General features: G+C 43.5%; 1 long non-coding RNA gene and 1 other non-coding gene across 2 annotated transcripts in view; one reads left to right on the forward strand and one right to left on the reverse strand.

Annotated features, from left to right (window-relative positions):
- Positions 1-979: 979 nt before the first annotated feature.
- The window catches only part of LOC147001995 (uncharacterized), a 306897-nt gene continuing 290424 nt past the window's right edge, over positions 980-17452 (forward strand). Inside the window, exon 1 of the long non-coding RNA XR_015048925.1 lies at positions 980-1064. This is a non-coding gene — a long non-coding RNA (uncharacterized LOC147001995). The remainder of the gene's footprint in view (positions 1065-17452) is intronic.
- Positions 14035-14140, reverse strand: LOC115032108 (U6 spliceosomal RNA). The gene has a single exon (XR_003837735.1). It is a non-coding gene; the product is annotated as a U6 spliceosomal RNA (small nuclear RNA).

Consider the following 17452-nt stretch of genomic DNA (forward strand, 5'->3'; position numbering starts at 1 on the left):
CCCTCCCCATGTCCCCTCTTCCCTGAGTAACAATCTTGTCTTCCAAGACTGTCAGAAAAATAGCCTATTTTTAAATTTTTAGACTTTCAGTCTTAGGGAAAAGGAAAATATTGTATAGAAAGCAACAACAACAATAAGAAATACCTACCTTACCATGTCGGCTGAATGCCCACGGATGCAATGAGCATGTTAGACACATCAGGCTAAAATGGATTCTAAGCGTATTCTTAGATTAGATTTAGTTACACAGCATTTTAGAGAGAGGTGACAGGTAAGCTTTCAAAACTGGTAGGCATTTTAGTTCATTGTAGCCAGAAGTTAAAAATAATTGCAATGAATTTTAAGTCACAAGAAAAATCCTCCTGACCTGGCTCCCAGAGCTGGCTGGAGAAAGGCCTTTATCCAGGCATTTGGGACAGCTCTTTCTTTAGAGAAAAAGCCAGCCGTCTGTTTTTCTTCTCTCTGGGGTAGCTGCCATTTCGGACAGGCAGGCACAAAGCCGGGAACATAATCAAGGGCAGAGAAAACTCACCCCGTGTTCTATTTGTCATGCTGACCCGCAGGTCATAACCTGAAAGTTTATGGATCAGGGAGACAAGGCCTCCCTGGAAGCCTGTTTTCTGGGCTTTGGCTGATGCTAAGTTCCTGACTTCTGAAAGAGGGGAGGGTGTGGACTTCCAGGGCTAGCCAGTGGGAAGGAAGTAATATTCATTAAGAGTGTCTCATGCAAGCTGCGCAGGCAGGCAAGCATGCTCAGTGTAAATTCTCCCGGAGTCTGTCAGCTAGGTTTGAACTCAGTCCAGCAGGGCTGCCTTTACTTTTTTTTTTTTTTTCATTACCAGGAAGAATGCTCCATTACGTTGTGCTTTGCCTCTCTCTCTCTCTCTCTCTCTCTCTCTCTCTCTCTCTCTCTCTCTCTCTCTCTCTCTCTCTCCACCAGAAGATCAGTAACAATGTTATTTTCTGATCAGTTCAGTAATACAGTGCCCTCTGATGTTCATACCAGCATCTCACTGGAGAAGAAAAGAATGTTGTTGGCTACCTGGGACCAGAAGACTTCTTAGGTCAGTAGAAGCTAATCAAGTACTCTCAAGGCTTCCAGAGTCAGGAGTCATCTTTTCTCAGTAGTTCAGGGAACTGGCAGCAATTTAATTGTCTTTTCAACTGGTGGGTGTTCATATACCAATATTTTTTCCCATGCGAACTATGGTTTTCTTATGCTAGAGTGATTTTCCAAAAACAGGGAAAGATATATCTTTGGATTAATTTGCATTTGAAAGAAACTTTTTTTTTTTTTTGTACAGGAGTTTTCTCTTTCTTCTTTCTCTTTTTTTTCTCTACTGCAAATTATATGTTTTTCAAGTAAATATTGTGGTGAACTGATGTAGCCGTCATAGTCAAATGTGGATGTGGTTTGCATGGCATTAATTCTTGGCAAGGGTGGCTTTGGCTTTGATGAAGTTAGCTTTTGTGCTGCCAGAGATAGAAGGGAGTTAGTTTATTTCTGTCATTGTTTCTGAAACTTTTGGTAGGTTTGGAGGCTGCATTGAGAACCCTTGGGTGTGTGTGTGTGTGTGTGGTGTGTGTGTGTGTGTGTGTGTGTGTGTGTGTGAGAGAGAGAGAGAGAGAGAGAGAGAGAGAGAAAAGCTTTTTTCCTGTTTAATGTGCAAAAAAAATGTCTTTTTAAAACATATTCAACTCTCCACTTCTCAGTAACGACTGTATCTTTTTAAGAGTATGTGTAGGGATAAAGTGTAGTTTTGGAGGGAGATAACCAGCAGAAGGCAGAGACAGTTTGTAATGAACAATTTAAATCAAGATCCTCATGGGAACTAGATGCAAACCAAGAAAAATATCATGTGCTGTGAACTCACTGATTTACTGAGGTTTGCACCTTTAAATCTTTTTTTTTTTTTGAAGAAAGTGGATCCAACTTTAAAGCATTGTTCTGTAACATCAGGTGATGATGATGTCACACTCAGCAGAGCAAGCAAGTGTGCAAAGACAGTTCCTTTAAAAACATCTGAGGGCTGGGCTTAGGAAACTACATGGCTTTAAGGGAGACTGTGTCCTGAGCTGCTTTGCTATATTATGCACAAATCTTTAGAGCAAAGGGGATTTTTTTTTCCTTTTCAAAGCAAAAGGGCAAGTTAAGTATTATTGATTTGTCTGGGATTAAATATTTGCTGGCATCGAGTACATCACAGGCTACCAATATGTAAATCAGACGTGCCATCTATTCAGGGCACATAAATGAAAGGTCTAGCATTTTCACAGGGTCAAATACAGCAGCACCAGCTCCTTATTACCCTCTGCTCCCAGGAAGGGCTGAGAGAGGCGGGGCGTGTGGTCAAAGAATGCGTGGCCTGTGAGCTGACCTTGCTCTCTTAACTTATGTCTATCTGCACTTAAGGGGCAGCAGGTGTGGAGATCTGTGAGTCACAGGACCTTAGGGGAGATCAGGAGGGAGAGGCAGATCCACCCTGGCTGGGACTTATGCCCCCATCCAGTGCTCCAGAGAGGACTTCTACTTTTGGATTTAGTCCTGGAGCTCTTTGCTGCACCTGCCTTTCTGTTTCTCTAAGTTAAGGTTGGTCTTCATGGATGGATGGGCTTTGTTTGATGAGACCATTCTCTAAGGCAACAGTGAGGGTCCTTCAGGTCCCTTTGCTTCCCTCTAACTTACAGCACCTTTCTTTAGTGGTTTGATTGAAGGCGCAGACACTTTCTGGGGTGAAAAAGCACAGGTCTTCCTGAAGGTGAGTGTGTGCACATGTGTGTGTGTGTTTATGTGCATGAATGTGTATGCATGGATGAGTGTGTCCATGTATGGGGGTGCTTGCATGTGGAGGTGTACATGTGCACATGTGTGTATGAGTGTGAGTGAATACATGCTGGGTGTACATGGGTGATTTTATGAGTATATGTGTAAGTGTGAAAGAGTGGGTGTGAGTGTGTGTGTGCCCCTGCAGCCTGGATTCTGAGACCTTGCTTCTTGGAAAGATTTGTAAGAGTGGGGGTGTTGGTCTGGGTCAGGAACCTTTCTTATTGTACTGACATGTGGTCAATATTTTGGAACTTTCTTCTGACTCTTTTGCCATTACTTACACTACTGCCTTCAGCTTCCTTCCCTCGTCATAACCAGTGCTTTGAAGAATAGCATCAAAACTCTTAGAGGTACCAAGATAATCAAAGGCTATGCAATGGAGCAGAGATGGGCCTCCTGGTCGTCATATCTGGGTAAAATTTAGATTATAACAAGAGTAAGTGGGGGAGAGGAGTCTGAGTCTTGCATTCATTTTAAAAACTATCTATCATTGATGTTCTAGTCTCTTTGTTCCTAGTGTGCTGAGTGTGGATTCTGAGTTTAACCCACATCTCCACCCACTGGACTCTTGGGAAGGAAGGCCTGGTAGATTTTATAGGAATAAGTGGTTTGCATCAAACAATGTCTAAGTTAATGGAAGTTTAGATCCTTTAGGTCTAAGTTGCAGCTGCTTGGTAGCAGCATAATCTGTGTCTGCACTGTGGACTCAGTTTCCTTATCTCATGGCACACTTCTTAGACTGAACTCCCTGGCATCACATTATCATAAGCCTGAGAGGGTTTATGGGGCTTTACAGGTAACTCACATTTCTCCCTATTTTTCTTCAGCATCATCAACGGAAATAAGTAGGTTTCCAGTAATGGGGTGAGAAGATAAAAACACAAAACCAAACTAGGTTGGGCCTGTGGTGACATCAAAGGGTGTCAGACTGAATGATTTTCCTGCTTCAGGTTGGACAGACTGCATGGGAACTCATAAGCTCCATGTCCCCAAGTTCAGAAGCACAGCAGAGCTAGAACCTTTAGGGCATGTCAGCTCCTTTACAAAGGAGAAAACCACGGCTAAAGGGAGTGACATGTGTGTCACTCACGGTTCTATGGAGAGGTCGAGGAGCTGGATTTGAATTCTCTTTGTTGAACCCCAAATCATGCTGAATGATGTTCTATGCAAACCCCTGGGCATTGCTAGGGTTCTTGGCATCTGTCTGTGCTCAGATATAAATGAGGAAACTAAGAGGTGACTGAGATGAAGCTATAACTTGGAACAAACCCTAAACTCTTGGGAGGCTGATGCTGTTACTTAGTGACAACATAATAAAGTAAGTAATAAAGTGAGCACCAGCTATTCTCATTGTCCACACCAGGGTGGCTGTGGTGGGTCACCGTCAGTGGATGGATAGCACTTGAGGGAAATTTGTTGACAGTACATACTGTGCTAAATGATAAAATGAGCTGGCTAGAACAAGTTCACTCCAGAGAAAGGATGTGAGGAGGTTGCCTGTGCAGATGTATACAGACTTAGCAGTACTAGTGAGCCAAATCTAGCTATCTTTTCTATGGTTCGTATGTTTATGAGAGGATTTCTTGAATGGGAAGGTATGGATGGCTGGTCCACACTTAAGATGGCTTCATAGATTTGAGGGGGACTGAAGACAAGCAGCGTGCAGCTGTGTCAAGACCAAGTTTCTCTTCGGCACCCCTGGCCATTGTTGACTGGAGAGCCACAACACCCCTGCACTCCAGAGCTCCTGGGCTTTAGTGAGTGTGGCGTTGCAATAGAAAGATCCTCTTAGAGATGGAAAGATCAAGGGTCCACTTCCAAAGCAAATCCGTTGTTCCTAATGGAGCATTTTCTATACTGAGAACTGTAACGATGCCCAATGTCAGGAAAGGGCCACTCTGCTTGGATCACACACTCTCCAGTCAAACCAATGCAGCATAGAAGTACTTGGACTACCTACATGAATGTAGGCAATACAGGTCTGAGCAGGCTGATGGACGTTCCAGACGTCTGCATTCAGTTCTTAACTTCTTTATCTTTTAATGGAGAGTTCTCTTTCAGAGGCTTTCCACAGCCTTTAGAAGAGTTTGTACAGGAGTGGAGGGCCACTGAGGGGGAAGGGGGCAGGAAGGAGGGAGTGCAGATGGAATTTGAGAAACTTTAGTACGACCTTTCAAAGTTAAACCATCCAAAACTGCTGGCTAGTTTTATGTCAACTTGATGCAGCTATAGTCATTTACACAAGGGAACCTCAACTGAGAAAATGCCTCCATTAGAGTGAGCTGTAGACCAGCTAGCCTCAAGAGGGTATTATTCGTTAGTGACTGATGGAGGAGGGGCCAAATCATTGTCTTTGGTTCTGTAAAGAAAACAGACTGAGCAAGCAATAGAGAGTAAGCAGCACTTCTTCATAGCTCTTCATCAGCTCCTGCCTCTGTGCTCCTGTCCTGTGTGAGTTCTTGCTCTGATTGCCTTTGATGATGAACGGTGATAGAGAAGTGTAAGCAAAATAAAACCTTTCTTCTTCAACTTGCTTTTGGTTTTGGTCATGGTATTTCATCATAGCAAAAGTAAATCTAATTAAGAAGGAGGCTTCAGGGGAGGAAACCTGTTCTAAGAGAAGCGTATATGCTGTATATACGGCCATAGAAGCACCATGAAGTCACTGACATAGTAGTATAGGCTACACTGGCTTTTAAAGCATGTGAGTGTGTATGTGTGTGTGTGTACGCACGTATGTATGTCTCTGTCTATGTGTGTCTGCATCTGTGTGTCTATGTACGTATCCACACACATACTGTGCACTCGGAAGCTAGAGGTTGACACTAGATACTTCAATCACTTGCTATCTTATTTTTTGAGGCAGCCAGCATCTTTCCCTGAACTTGGAGCCCATCAAATGGCTGGGTTGGATGGCTAGGGGGTCTTTGGGAGCCTCCTGTCTCTACAGAAAAGTACTGACGAGCATAGCTTTTTGAGTGGGAGCTTGGATCCAAATTTAGGATCTCATGCTTCACAGCAAATGTTTTTCCCCCAGAACCATCTCCTAAGCCTCAGGATGCCTGGTATCAGAAAGCTACTCTGGAAACAATGTGGCAATTCCTCGAGAAACTAAAAGGAAGAATTACCACATGGTCCAGCAACTTTGTTTCTTGGTGTATTTCTAAAGAATGGAAGTCAAGGTCTTAAGAAGATACTTTGTATCTGTGTTCCTAGTAGCATCAATACAATTGCTCAAAAGTAGAAGCAACCTAGGGGTTGCTATGCACTAGAATATGATGCCATCTTGAAAAAGAAGGAAATCCTGACATATACTACACCATAGGTCACCATTGAGGTTATTATGGAAAGTAACCAGTCATAAAAGAACGAATGCTCATGATTCCACACATGTGAAGTATGGAGGGAAATCACATACACAGAAAGGGAAAGTAAGAGGCTGGTTCCCAGGCCAAGGGATTCTGAGAGGTATGATAAATCCATAGAGGTTTGGTTAGGGGGTATGAACACATTCTGGAAGAGGATGTTGGTGACAGATGGCCACCTGACAATATGGATGTTTCCAGTGCTGCTGATAGTACACTTAAAGATGATTAATCAGGTAGATTTTTATGTTGTACATCATCAACCACAATAAAAAAAACTTTAAAATTGAGATTATAAAAATATCATTATATTAAAGAAAGAAGGGCCATAAATTTGAGAGGGATAAAGGTAGAGTGGACCAGGGTTGGGTTGGAGAGAAGAAAAGGAAAAAGAAATGATGCAATTTTAGTTTAATTATAATTTTTGTAATTAAAAAATGGTAGCACACACCTTGAGTGCCAGCACTCAGGAGACCAAGGCAGGTGAATCTGAGGCCAGCTTAACCTACATAGTAAGATGCTGTCTCAAAAAGAAGAGTGTTAAATTTACAAGGGCTTCTTATTGTAAATGTGTGAGAATTACACCCAAGTAGAAGAGAATAAAATAAGCCAGTGGGGCATGGCAGAGATAGTTCAGCCATTCAGAGCACTTGTTGCTCTTACAGAGGTCTTGGATTTGAGTTCCAGCACCCACAACCATCTACAACTCCATTTCCAGGGTAACTGATACCCTCTTTTGGCTTCCTTAGGTACCTGGCACTAAGGAGGTATGCAGATAGTGTGCAGGTGGTGTACAGGTGGTGTGCAGGTGGTGTGCAGGTGGTGTTCAGATAGATAGATATACATGCAACCCAAACACTGATACACATGAATGAAGTAAATCTAAAAATCAAAATCAAGAGATAAGTATTTTAAACTAGTCAATGAGTGCAGGTTTTGGAAGTACAAGGAGCCAGTCCCTGATACACAGCAAAGGGGATTTCAGGATATCCATACACGAGCAACTTAGAGGTGAGCTTTCATTCCAGCCTTGTGATTGCATAACACCCATAGGACAAGACTTGAACTTGGTGTCTCTGGCAGCTGACAGGGGTTGTGGGGTGTCACCAGCCCTGCTGTGACCTTGATTTGAGACACTGTCTTTGGAGTCTGGTCAGTTTTCATCAAGGTCAGCCTTGGTAAAAGATCTTGGTGAGAAGAGTAGTAAAACTAAAGAGCCCCTTGGGGATGAGTCTAATTGTCCAATGGGGAGAAGGGAAGGTCATGAGCACCTACTAAGTGCTCTATTTGTGGTATCCATTCATGAGCACCCACTAAGTGTTCTATTTGTGGTATCCATTCATGAGCACCCACTAAGTGCTCTATTTGTGGTATCCATTCATGAGAACCCACTGAGTGCTCTATTTTTGGTATCCATTTATGAGTACCCACTAAGTGATCTATTTTTGGTATCCATTTATGAGCACTCACTAAGTGATCTATTTGTGGTATCCATTCATGAATACTTATCTCACTTGTACAATGGATTCCAGGGTAGATTTTACATGACTATTTTGTTTATTTATTTTAAAATGTTGATGACGATGGATATTTGCATATGATGTGTGCACCTGTGTGTAGGTGAGATGAGAGTTCGAGGGGAATACGTTCGTTCTCTTTTTCTACCATTTTGAAGGCCTTACATGACATTTTAATACTGGCGTCTTTCTCTGTTTTGCTTTTGGCTGTTGGGGTATAAGCCCGTGCGTTTCAGTAAACCACCCTCAGTGGTTTTAGAAATTCCACTTCCCTAAATCCTCTGGGTAATGCCTCCCTGACTTTCACTATTAGAAGCAGCAAAAAGAAGGTTTTCCTGAGATAAATCTATCATAGTGTCCCCCACACTCAGCCTTTCCAGGTGTTTTCCTAGAGGGGACTCCAATGTCAGAATTCACAATCTGAACTGAAATGTTCGTTTTGATCAGTGTTCACTTGGTGTAATGTCAGTTTCCTGGGGGACAAGGCCAGGTGTGAAGCTAGCTCTCCAGGAGAGCAGGTGCTAGGATGAATGGGTGTCTGTACTCCCCACCCAGGAAGACACTCACAGGTTCCTTTGTTCGGTTTGCATGCAGCCCTTGACGTATGGTCCCCTCTGCCTTCAACAGTTGGAGGTTCCCATCTTCTCTATGGATTTCCCACAGAATGCTTACTGCTTTCCAAGGTGTGACCTGCACCTCTAGCTAATTTATTTCTGTCATGGCTTCAGGACTCTGGAATGAAGTAGGGGAGTGGGCCCTGCAGGGATGGGGGATGGGGGCAGAGGAGGTGTTCAGGATGTGAGAAGTAAATTCAGCATTGGGGGCCCCTCCCACGTGTCCCCCCCCCCCCACTTGACAGCCAGGCTGGCAGCTCTGGAGGGCAGAGCTGTGAGCTCAGCAAGGGGACTTTGTTTGAAAATCTGCTCTGTAAGATTGAAGCCACAGCCTGGGGTTGCAGGAGGCCAGGATTAGAGCAGGGCCCCATGGGGACCGAAAGCAGGGAAGGAATGTGTTTGAAAATAGCGTCTTGACTGTTCCGGAGCCAGTCACCCTGTTGAGCAGCAGCATTGGGTAGGTCTTTCTTTCTTTCTTTCTTTCTTTCTTTCTTTCTTTCTTTCTTTCTTTCTTTCTTTCTTTCTTTCTTTCTTTCTCTCTTTCTTTCTTTCTCTCTTTAATGAAATGATGCCTGTCTAGGGGCAGGGAGGTGACCAGTGAAGCACATTCTCATCTTCCTTATGAGAAATTTTCAACCGCAGTGCATCGGAGTGTCAGTCCCTGAAACTGCATTTACCATGAGTGACAGGTGAGATATTAAATCGAGGCACATTGACACAAACTCCCCAATCTTCTACACCTAGGACATACAGCCCTGCCTTTTCACGATCTGATTTCACTAGATAATTATTAGAATGTCCACTTCATTTTTCCTGTGAAAAGGCCTTAAAAATCTGACAAGAGACAAACACGAGGAAGGACGTGGGTGGCTATTCTTGCCAGGGTAGTGCTTGCATTAGTGTATGGGGACATAGATCACATTTGAATGGCATTTTAAACTTTGAAAAAGTCTAAATAATTTTTATCTCATTTTCATAGCAGTGCTATGAAGGAGGTGTTGCTATTTGCAATCAATAATCTCAGAAAGACTGGCTCGTTAGCCACCCTGCCGCCTGGCCTGCTAAAGTCCCAGGCTTAAGACATGACAAGCAGGAGATTCAACTCTGGAACTTTGGGCTCCAGGTGCCTGCAGCAGTTCCTGGCACCTCAGACAAGGGACATATTTCACGTGGGCCACTTGATAGTCTGGAGCTGGGGGAGTCACACATCCTAGTCCTGATTTAACCTTTCAGTTAGGGACAGTCAGGGAGTGAATCAGAGCTGAGTAGAACATACAGGTTTCTTATTTTCCTAGAATAATGTTTTTATTCTTTGAGAACTTTATGCAATATGTTTGGATCATATTCCAAACCCTCACCAACTCCCCCCAGATTTTCCCCATGTCGCTGTTCACCCACCATTTCTGGGTGTGGAGCGTGCACTAGAGTGTGGCTATTATACCAGGTTTCACACCATTAAAAAAAGCTGACTCTCCCTTTCCCAGTGGCAATCCTATGCCAATTGCGGCTCATTAAGGGTTGGGACTTCATGCTCCCCACAACCCTGCTCCATGCTGGGATTCTGTGTGGCTTGATCTGGTGCAAGTCTTGTGGATGCAGCCATAGATGTTGTAACTTCGTGTTTGCAAAAGCCCTCCCATGTTCAGAAGGTATTATTCTGTATTGCTGATATCGACTACCTCTGGCCTTTACCGTCTTTCTCTCCACAGTGATCGCCAAGCCTTGTGTGGAGGGCTGTGGTGCAGATATCCCACATAGGGTTGAGCACTCCTCAGGTTCTTAGTCTCTGCACACTGAACCACATGTGGTTTTTCTATTCATCTGATGATGAGCATCTAGGCTGATTCCCTACCTTGGCCACTGTAGGCAGTGCAGCCATGAACATGAATGTACATGGGTCTCTGTGAACACCAAGACTTCTAAGCTTACATAGCCTGTGCCCAGGGTCAGCTTTCCTAAAGCATGATGCTGTCTCAGAAGGGTAAGAGGGTGGCTACAGACCTTTCTCCTACACAGCTGTCTACACATACAGCTGCCCTCAGCCTCACCCTGATAGGTATACAGGTGTCCTGCTACCTTCATCAAAGCTTATGTAAAATAATCATGTCTCCTCAAGCATTACACCAATGACCATTTATCCACTGCTAACTGACCATCAATCACATGTGGAGCAGCTCACAGTGTTTGTGCCTGTGACTGTCAGGGGCTCTGAAGTTCTTCTCTGCTTCCAAAGCCTTAGTGGAAGGTCACCTCGTTGGGCTGAGGGCCTCCCATAGCTGGCCTTCAGCTCGCAACGTCCTGTTTCAGTCTAATTTTGGGTGAATACGTCCATTTTGTCCTGACTGATGGCCCATCTCAGAGCTCAGCAGCCCTGTGAAGAGGTTCTGGACACCAGTCATTCCAAGTTTAGTCACAGAACAGAACTGTCTCAAGGTGTTCTGGTTTCATTTGTTTGTTTGTCGATTTGAAACAAGCTTGAGTCATTTCAAAAGAGGGAACCTCAACTAAGAAAATGCCTCCATTAAATGATATTTGCAGGCAAGTCTGTGGGACTTTTTTTTTTAGTGCTTGGTGTAGGAGGGCCCCACCCACTATGGGCAGTGACACTACTGGCCAGTTGGTCCTAGGTTGTATAAGAAAGCAGACTGATCAAGCCAGGAGAGTAAGCCAGGAAGAAACGTTTCTCCATGGTTCCTGCTTAATTTTCTATTTTCCTGACTTAAATTCCTGCCCTGGCTTCCCTTCATGATGGGCTATGACTAGGACCTGTGAACCAAAAAAGCCCTTCCCTTGCCAAGGTATTTTTTTTTGCCATGCTTTATTACAGCAACAGAAAGCAGGAGAAAGGACTCTTTTCTACAGGTGTGTGGTGGAAAAGAAGGAGTAACTGTTGAGAGGAAGCTGATTTTCCAGCATGTAGGAGTAAAACAGAATCGTGTACATCCCTGTGATCAATAGAGTTGTTTAGGGTTGAGAAGATCTGAACTTGGAAATACACTTTTTGCATCATATGTGGCAGATTCTGAGGTAACTTCCCATCATCTCTGAGGTAACTTCTCACCATCTCTGAGGTAATTTCCCACCATCTCTGAGGTAACTTCCCATCATCTCTGAGGTAACTTCCCACCATCTCTGAGGTAACTTCCCATCATCTCTGAGGTAACTTCTCACCATCTCTGAGGTAATTTTCCACCATCTCTGAGGTAACTGTCATCTCAAGACTACTGATTTTGAGAGGGAATGAGCAAGGGCTATAAAACAATGAAGGCTCAGAGGATGTTTTTGTTGTATTTTAGTTCGACATCAACTCACTCACACCTTCAGGTTGGGTTGGCATTGTACTGAAGACTTTCAGAGCTAAGAAAATCTGAAGTTGAGCTGGATGCAGGAGTTGTCTGCTTTGGGCTCACAGCATTTAACTATTATTATCACCAATGTAGTGTTGCCACTATAGCTACATGCCTGTGTTAATGCTAAGGGTTGGTATCAAACCCCAGGAAGTAGGTGTGCTTAAATGAGTTCTTAAAATGCATGCACAGCTGCTCATCCTCAGAATAGGCATGTGACAGTTAGGTCTCTAACAATAGAGCTCCCTGGGACAGTATCATAATCATGTACCAAGCATACTCGGCCTCTTTGCTCTTCAAATACCTTTCTTCAATCCTGGCAGCTTTGCTCTGACAGTGTGTTCAACCCTCTTAGCTTCTCCTGCTCTTCTTTGGAAGTTTGTCTAGAAATGACAAGTCTGTTGTCAGTAGAATCCCATCTTACTACTCTTGGGAAGTCTTCACTTAGAACAAGATGAACATGGTGGTGAACACGTGTCACCCAAACATTCAGGAGACTGACGATGGAAGTGAATGCCCACGGATGAAGAACACACTGGAGAAAGAGGCATCCTTCCAGGACTCTCCTTTTTTGATTCAGATGGACCTTCTGTGTCATACCCTTCCCAAATGGTGCACCCTCAAAAGGTTATTCTAAGTTATAAAAGAATGGATATTTATTGTTTTACTATTTTATTCTCTCTCTCTCTCTCTCTCTCTCTCTCTCTCTCTCTCTCTCTCTCTCTCTCTCTCTCTCTCTCTCTCTTTGAGACAGAATCTTTCTACATAGCCCTGGTTGTTTTGGAACTCACCACGTGGATTATACTAGCCTCAAACTCACAGAGGTCCACCTGTCTCAGCCTACCTAGCATGAGATTGAAGGTGTGCACCACCACACCTGGCTGGAGATTGAAGGTGTATGCCACCACACCTGGTTGATGCTTCACTCTTATTTAGAAGCTGCTACTTCAGTGGCTATTTCAATTACTGGACTACAGAACATGCTGTGGTGAAGTGTTCTCCTGTGGAGAGCAAGGTTGCAACCCCCACCCCAGCTCTGCAGCTCTAACCTCCATGGAACCCATCTGCTTCTAACTCTGTGTCCATAGATAACAACAAATGGGGAGAAAGGGATAGATCTGATCGGAAGGTCTATGATGACTATGACTGATGCTAGGAAAGTGAACTCAAGAGCTGGTCGGGCCATAGAATAATGCCTGGTTTGGGTAAATATCCAAAATGTTTGTCAAATCAGATGAAGAAAGTCCATGAAGCTGTTTCAATGTAGGTGAAAAACTGAGATTTTTTTGTTTTGTCTTTCTCTCTCTCCTTCCAACTTCTCCTTCCTCCTTTCTTTGAAATTTTCTTAGTGTCTAACTGGACCAAAATCAGTCTCTTGAACTCTCCAGCACAGATGTGTCCTTAGGAGATGTTCTTGCAATAGTATTGCATGAGATGTTTACTTTGGTAGTCACTAAAAATGCCTTCAGTTTTCTAAATATCTAAACTCCCTGCTTGCAAAAGAAATATCCAGAGAAGCAAGTCTGTGCTAGGAAGGACATGTAAAAAGGATAGCGTACATTGATACTGGCTCATAGAGGAAGCCATCACTCTGTATGCAGTGTCTGAATGCTGTCATGTTAAAAAGATGAGTTCACATTTCTGTCAAAATTCCCAAGAACAAGTTTATACAGGTATAAAAATGAAGATAATAGTATCCTGACTTCTCACAAATCCATCATTTATAATTATTATTATTAGTAATATTGTGGTATATTAATTTGTTTTTTTTCAATTGAAGCACTTTAATCATATAAATTTGACCCCTAAATATGTGGATTTTATTATTTTATTTTTTAATTAGATATTTTCTTTATTTACATTTCAAATGCTATCCTGAAAGTTCCCGATACCCTCCCCCTGCCCTGTTCCCCTACCCACCCACTCCCACTTCTTGGCCCTGGCGTTCCCCTGTACTGGGGTATATAAAGTTTGCAATACCAAGGGGCCTCTCTTCCCAATGATGGCCGACTAGGCTATCTTCTGCTACATATGCAGCTAGAGACACAAGCTCTGGGGGTACTGGTTAGTTCATATTGTTGTTCCACCTATAGGGTTGCAGATCCCTTCAGCTCCTTGGGTGCTTTCTCTAGCTCATCCATTGGGGGCCCTGTGTTCCATCCAATAGCTGACTATGAGCATCCACTTCTGTATTTGCCAGGCATTGGCATAGCCTCACATGAGACAGGTATATCAGGGTCCTTTTTAGCAAAATCTTACTGGCATATGCAATAGTGTCTGGGTTTGGTGGCTGATTATGGGATGGATCCCTGGGTGGGGTAGTTTCTGGATAGTCCATCCTTTCGCCTTAGCTTCAAACTTTGTAAAAATATGGAACGCTTCATGAATTTGCATGTCATCCTTGCACAGGGCCATGCTAGTCTTTTCTGTATCATTCTAATTTTAGTATATGTGCTGCCGAAGTGAGCACTAAATATGTGTTTAAAACATTTTTTTTCCCTCTGCTATCAGGATTATCAATACTCTTTATCTGGTCTGGCTGATTGATAGTCAAATTTCTCTAGGGGCTCCCAGGTATCTTTTCTAGTTAGTGTCCTGAAATCAAGACTAAACAATCCATATACTGCTTTGGTTATCAGGACTCTAGGGTTTCTTTCACTAGGTGGGTGTCCTAGTGCAACCTAAGAAGGTTTTACTGTATAATGGGCTCCAGACTGGGAACCTGGTGAAGCTCTGAAGAGGGCTGGTGTTAGATGGTTTGCTCATCACACCCTCTGTAGTGCCATTGTCAAACAGGTACATGTAGGTCTGGTCCCATCAAGCCTCAGGGATGGGGAATGCCACTGTCTATAGTGAGGGTACCCCAAGAACCAAAAGTCATGATCCCAGCAGAGGCGAATGTAACCCTTCATGTTAACAAAGGCGTCTAAAAGATGTTCTGAGAGCCCAGGGAGGCAGATGTGAATCGCCCAGGGGAAGGACGTGTGTATGGACTGTCTGTTTCTCCAACTTTCTTAGTTCTTTTGGTGCAGTTTGGAATATGGATGAGCAAAGAGTTCGAGACACTTTTGAGCCTTGCTGGGGAGATGACGGACAGGTTGTTCAGGAAGAGAGAAAATGACTGGAGGTTCCCCAGACTAGTGAGTGGATATCTTAGTCCTCAGTGTTGTGGAATCTTCAAAATGTCTGCTGTGTGACCAGAGCAAGGGACCTTGAGATTGAGTGTGGAGAGTGACACCTTCACAGAGCTTTTCAGAATACAGGTTTTGGTGGAGGTAGTGAGGTGATTGGGGGTGCCGTAGTTTTATAGACCATCAGGAAAGGTGCCTAGTAATTATAGATAGAGGATTTTAGATTCTGCCCTTGGTATCTAACACCCTCACTCTTAGTGACGCACAGTTGGTATTTCATTCTTTGATGAGTATAAATTGTGTTGGGCCTCCCTAAATATACCAAGCTCTTGAGAATGGGTAGTATCTCCCAAGAAGTAGGATTCTTAGAAAAACACACATTAAAAATAAATAAATAAATAAATAAATAAATAAATAAATAAATAAATACTCTGCCACAATTTCTCCTTAAAGCCACTGCCTCAGATATCGTTGTTTGCCTAATTTGGAAGGAATTCTGAAGATGATGGATTATCAGGAGGGAAAGGGGCAGCCAGACACTTAGGAACATGTGTCTGTTGGAGACAGCATGTTCCTAACACCAGAGAAAGTGGATAGTGAGTTTGCAGTGGAGACCTCTGTACTGAGACATGAAAGGACCAGGGTTGAAGTCTTCCTTCTGAACTTACTAACAGATTAATATGTCACTAACTGATTAAAGTCAATTTTCTTTTCAATCAATAAAATAGGTAGAGGATTGCTCTTTCATATAGTTTGTAATGCAGATGGCATTGTCACTACTGACTTGAGACACTGGTGGTGGTGGTGGGGTTTGCAGCCCCTTTTACAGATAGACAAGAATATAATTAGTCCAGAAAGAAAAGGCATCCTGTCTGAATTCTTTGGAAGAGTAAATAGTTATAGGGAGGCTGGGTGGCCTGGAAGAGAACCTGCTCAGGTCCCTAAAATCCAGAATGACCAAGGTTCAAGACTATTTATTTACTTTTGGAATAAAGAATGCTGGAATTTGAAAAATTTTATAAATGATATAATTAGCTGCAATCTCTATTATTACGGTAGGAAGATATGCTTGAATAGGTATGGCTACCATAGATGTATATGCTTCAGTGCTTGGCCTATAAGGTAGTGGCATTAGTAGCAGGTATGGCCTTGTTGGAGTAAGTGTGTCACTGTGGGGGAAGGCTTTGAGGTTTTACATGCTCAATCTATGCCCCATGTTGCTCCTTCTGCTTGTGATCAAGATGTAGAACACTCAGCTACATCCCTAACACCATGTCTATTCGTATGCCGCCATGCTCCTGCTATGATGACAATGGACAAAACCTCTGAACTTCCAGCTAGCTCCAGTTAAATGTTTTCCTTTATAAGAGTTGCTATGGCTAGTTGTGGTGGTGTACGCCTTTAATGCCAGTACTTGGGAAGCAGAGGCACGGAAAGTTCGAGGTCAGTCTGGTCTAAAAGGCAAGTTCCAGGATAGCCAGAGCTACACACAGGCAACATTTTCTAGAAAAACAAACAAACAAATAGGGTTGTCATGGTCATGGTGTTTCCTCAAAACAATAGAAACTCTAAGACAGAAGGATACAATCATTACAGACATTTATTTAAACTGAATTCAGGTACAGCATCAATGAGCAGAACCTCAGTTTTCTTAGAAAATCAGGCCATAATAATGAAAACTTAGCTTTTTGAATTTGATAGATGGGGTGCTCTTGTACTTAAAGGGCAGTGAAGGTGTGGCTACACATTGTTAATCTGTACAAAAATCATATCTCAAGGCTGCTGAAGGAAAGGTAGTGGGATGCAGACCTTAAGCTCATAAACCTTCATTCAACCCAGGGTATAAAGCTTTGACAGGTGTAGCGTGTGGTTTTGTCTACACTGCTTTGTGCTCCCGGCTGTTTGCAGGTGTGTACCCACCCAGGAGCTATCTCGGATCCGAGGATGAAAGACGTACACATTAGCTCATTTTAAACCTGTCTTGCTGGGCCAATGGCTGGGCTCTTCTAAGCCTCCCACAGCTAGCGTGCCCTTACCTTTACTCCTTGCTCAACATCTCTAAATCTGCCCTCAATTTAGTTGCCCTGTTACCTTCTGTGAAGCCCATTGGTCTTGCTGCCCAAGACACTTTTGGGCTCCCCTTTTGTGGACCACTTTTCCTTCTCCACCTACATTTTGGAAGATCTCCAAAGTCTATTCCATCTCCCCCCCTAGTATCCTCCTCCTCCTCTTTCCTAGCCTGAGGGAACCTGAAAGTCCCACCTCCTTTTTTCCTCCCAGCCATTGACCACTGGCATCTTTATTTTGTTGTGATCTTTGAGAGGTTTCAGAAAGACCACACCAGGCCAAACACTTTCACATGAGGTTTATTGAGAGAGAGAAGGGCAAGGTGATGGCAGAAAGAAAAGGGATGGGGAGAGAGAGGGGCAGGGAGGGAGGGAAGGAGGGAGGGAAGGAGAGAGAGAGGGAGGGAAGGAAGGAGGGAAGGAGAGAGAGAGAGAGAGAGATCAGAGGGGCCTTTATATATGGATGTGACATAGTCACAGGTAAAGGTGGGAGGTAAGCCAAGTGGATTCTGGGAATATGATAGCTGTTGCCTTGGCAACAGGTGTTCAGGTCATGCCTATATGATGTCATGGGTTTCAGAGGTC

Source organism: Mus caroli, unplaced genomic scaffold, assembly GCF_978045245.1.
Source record: "Mus caroli unplaced genomic scaffold, Mus_caroli_1 scaffold_11, whole genome shotgun sequence".
NCBI classification, from domain to species: domain Eukaryota; kingdom Metazoa; phylum Chordata; class Mammalia; order Rodentia; family Muridae; genus Mus; species Mus caroli.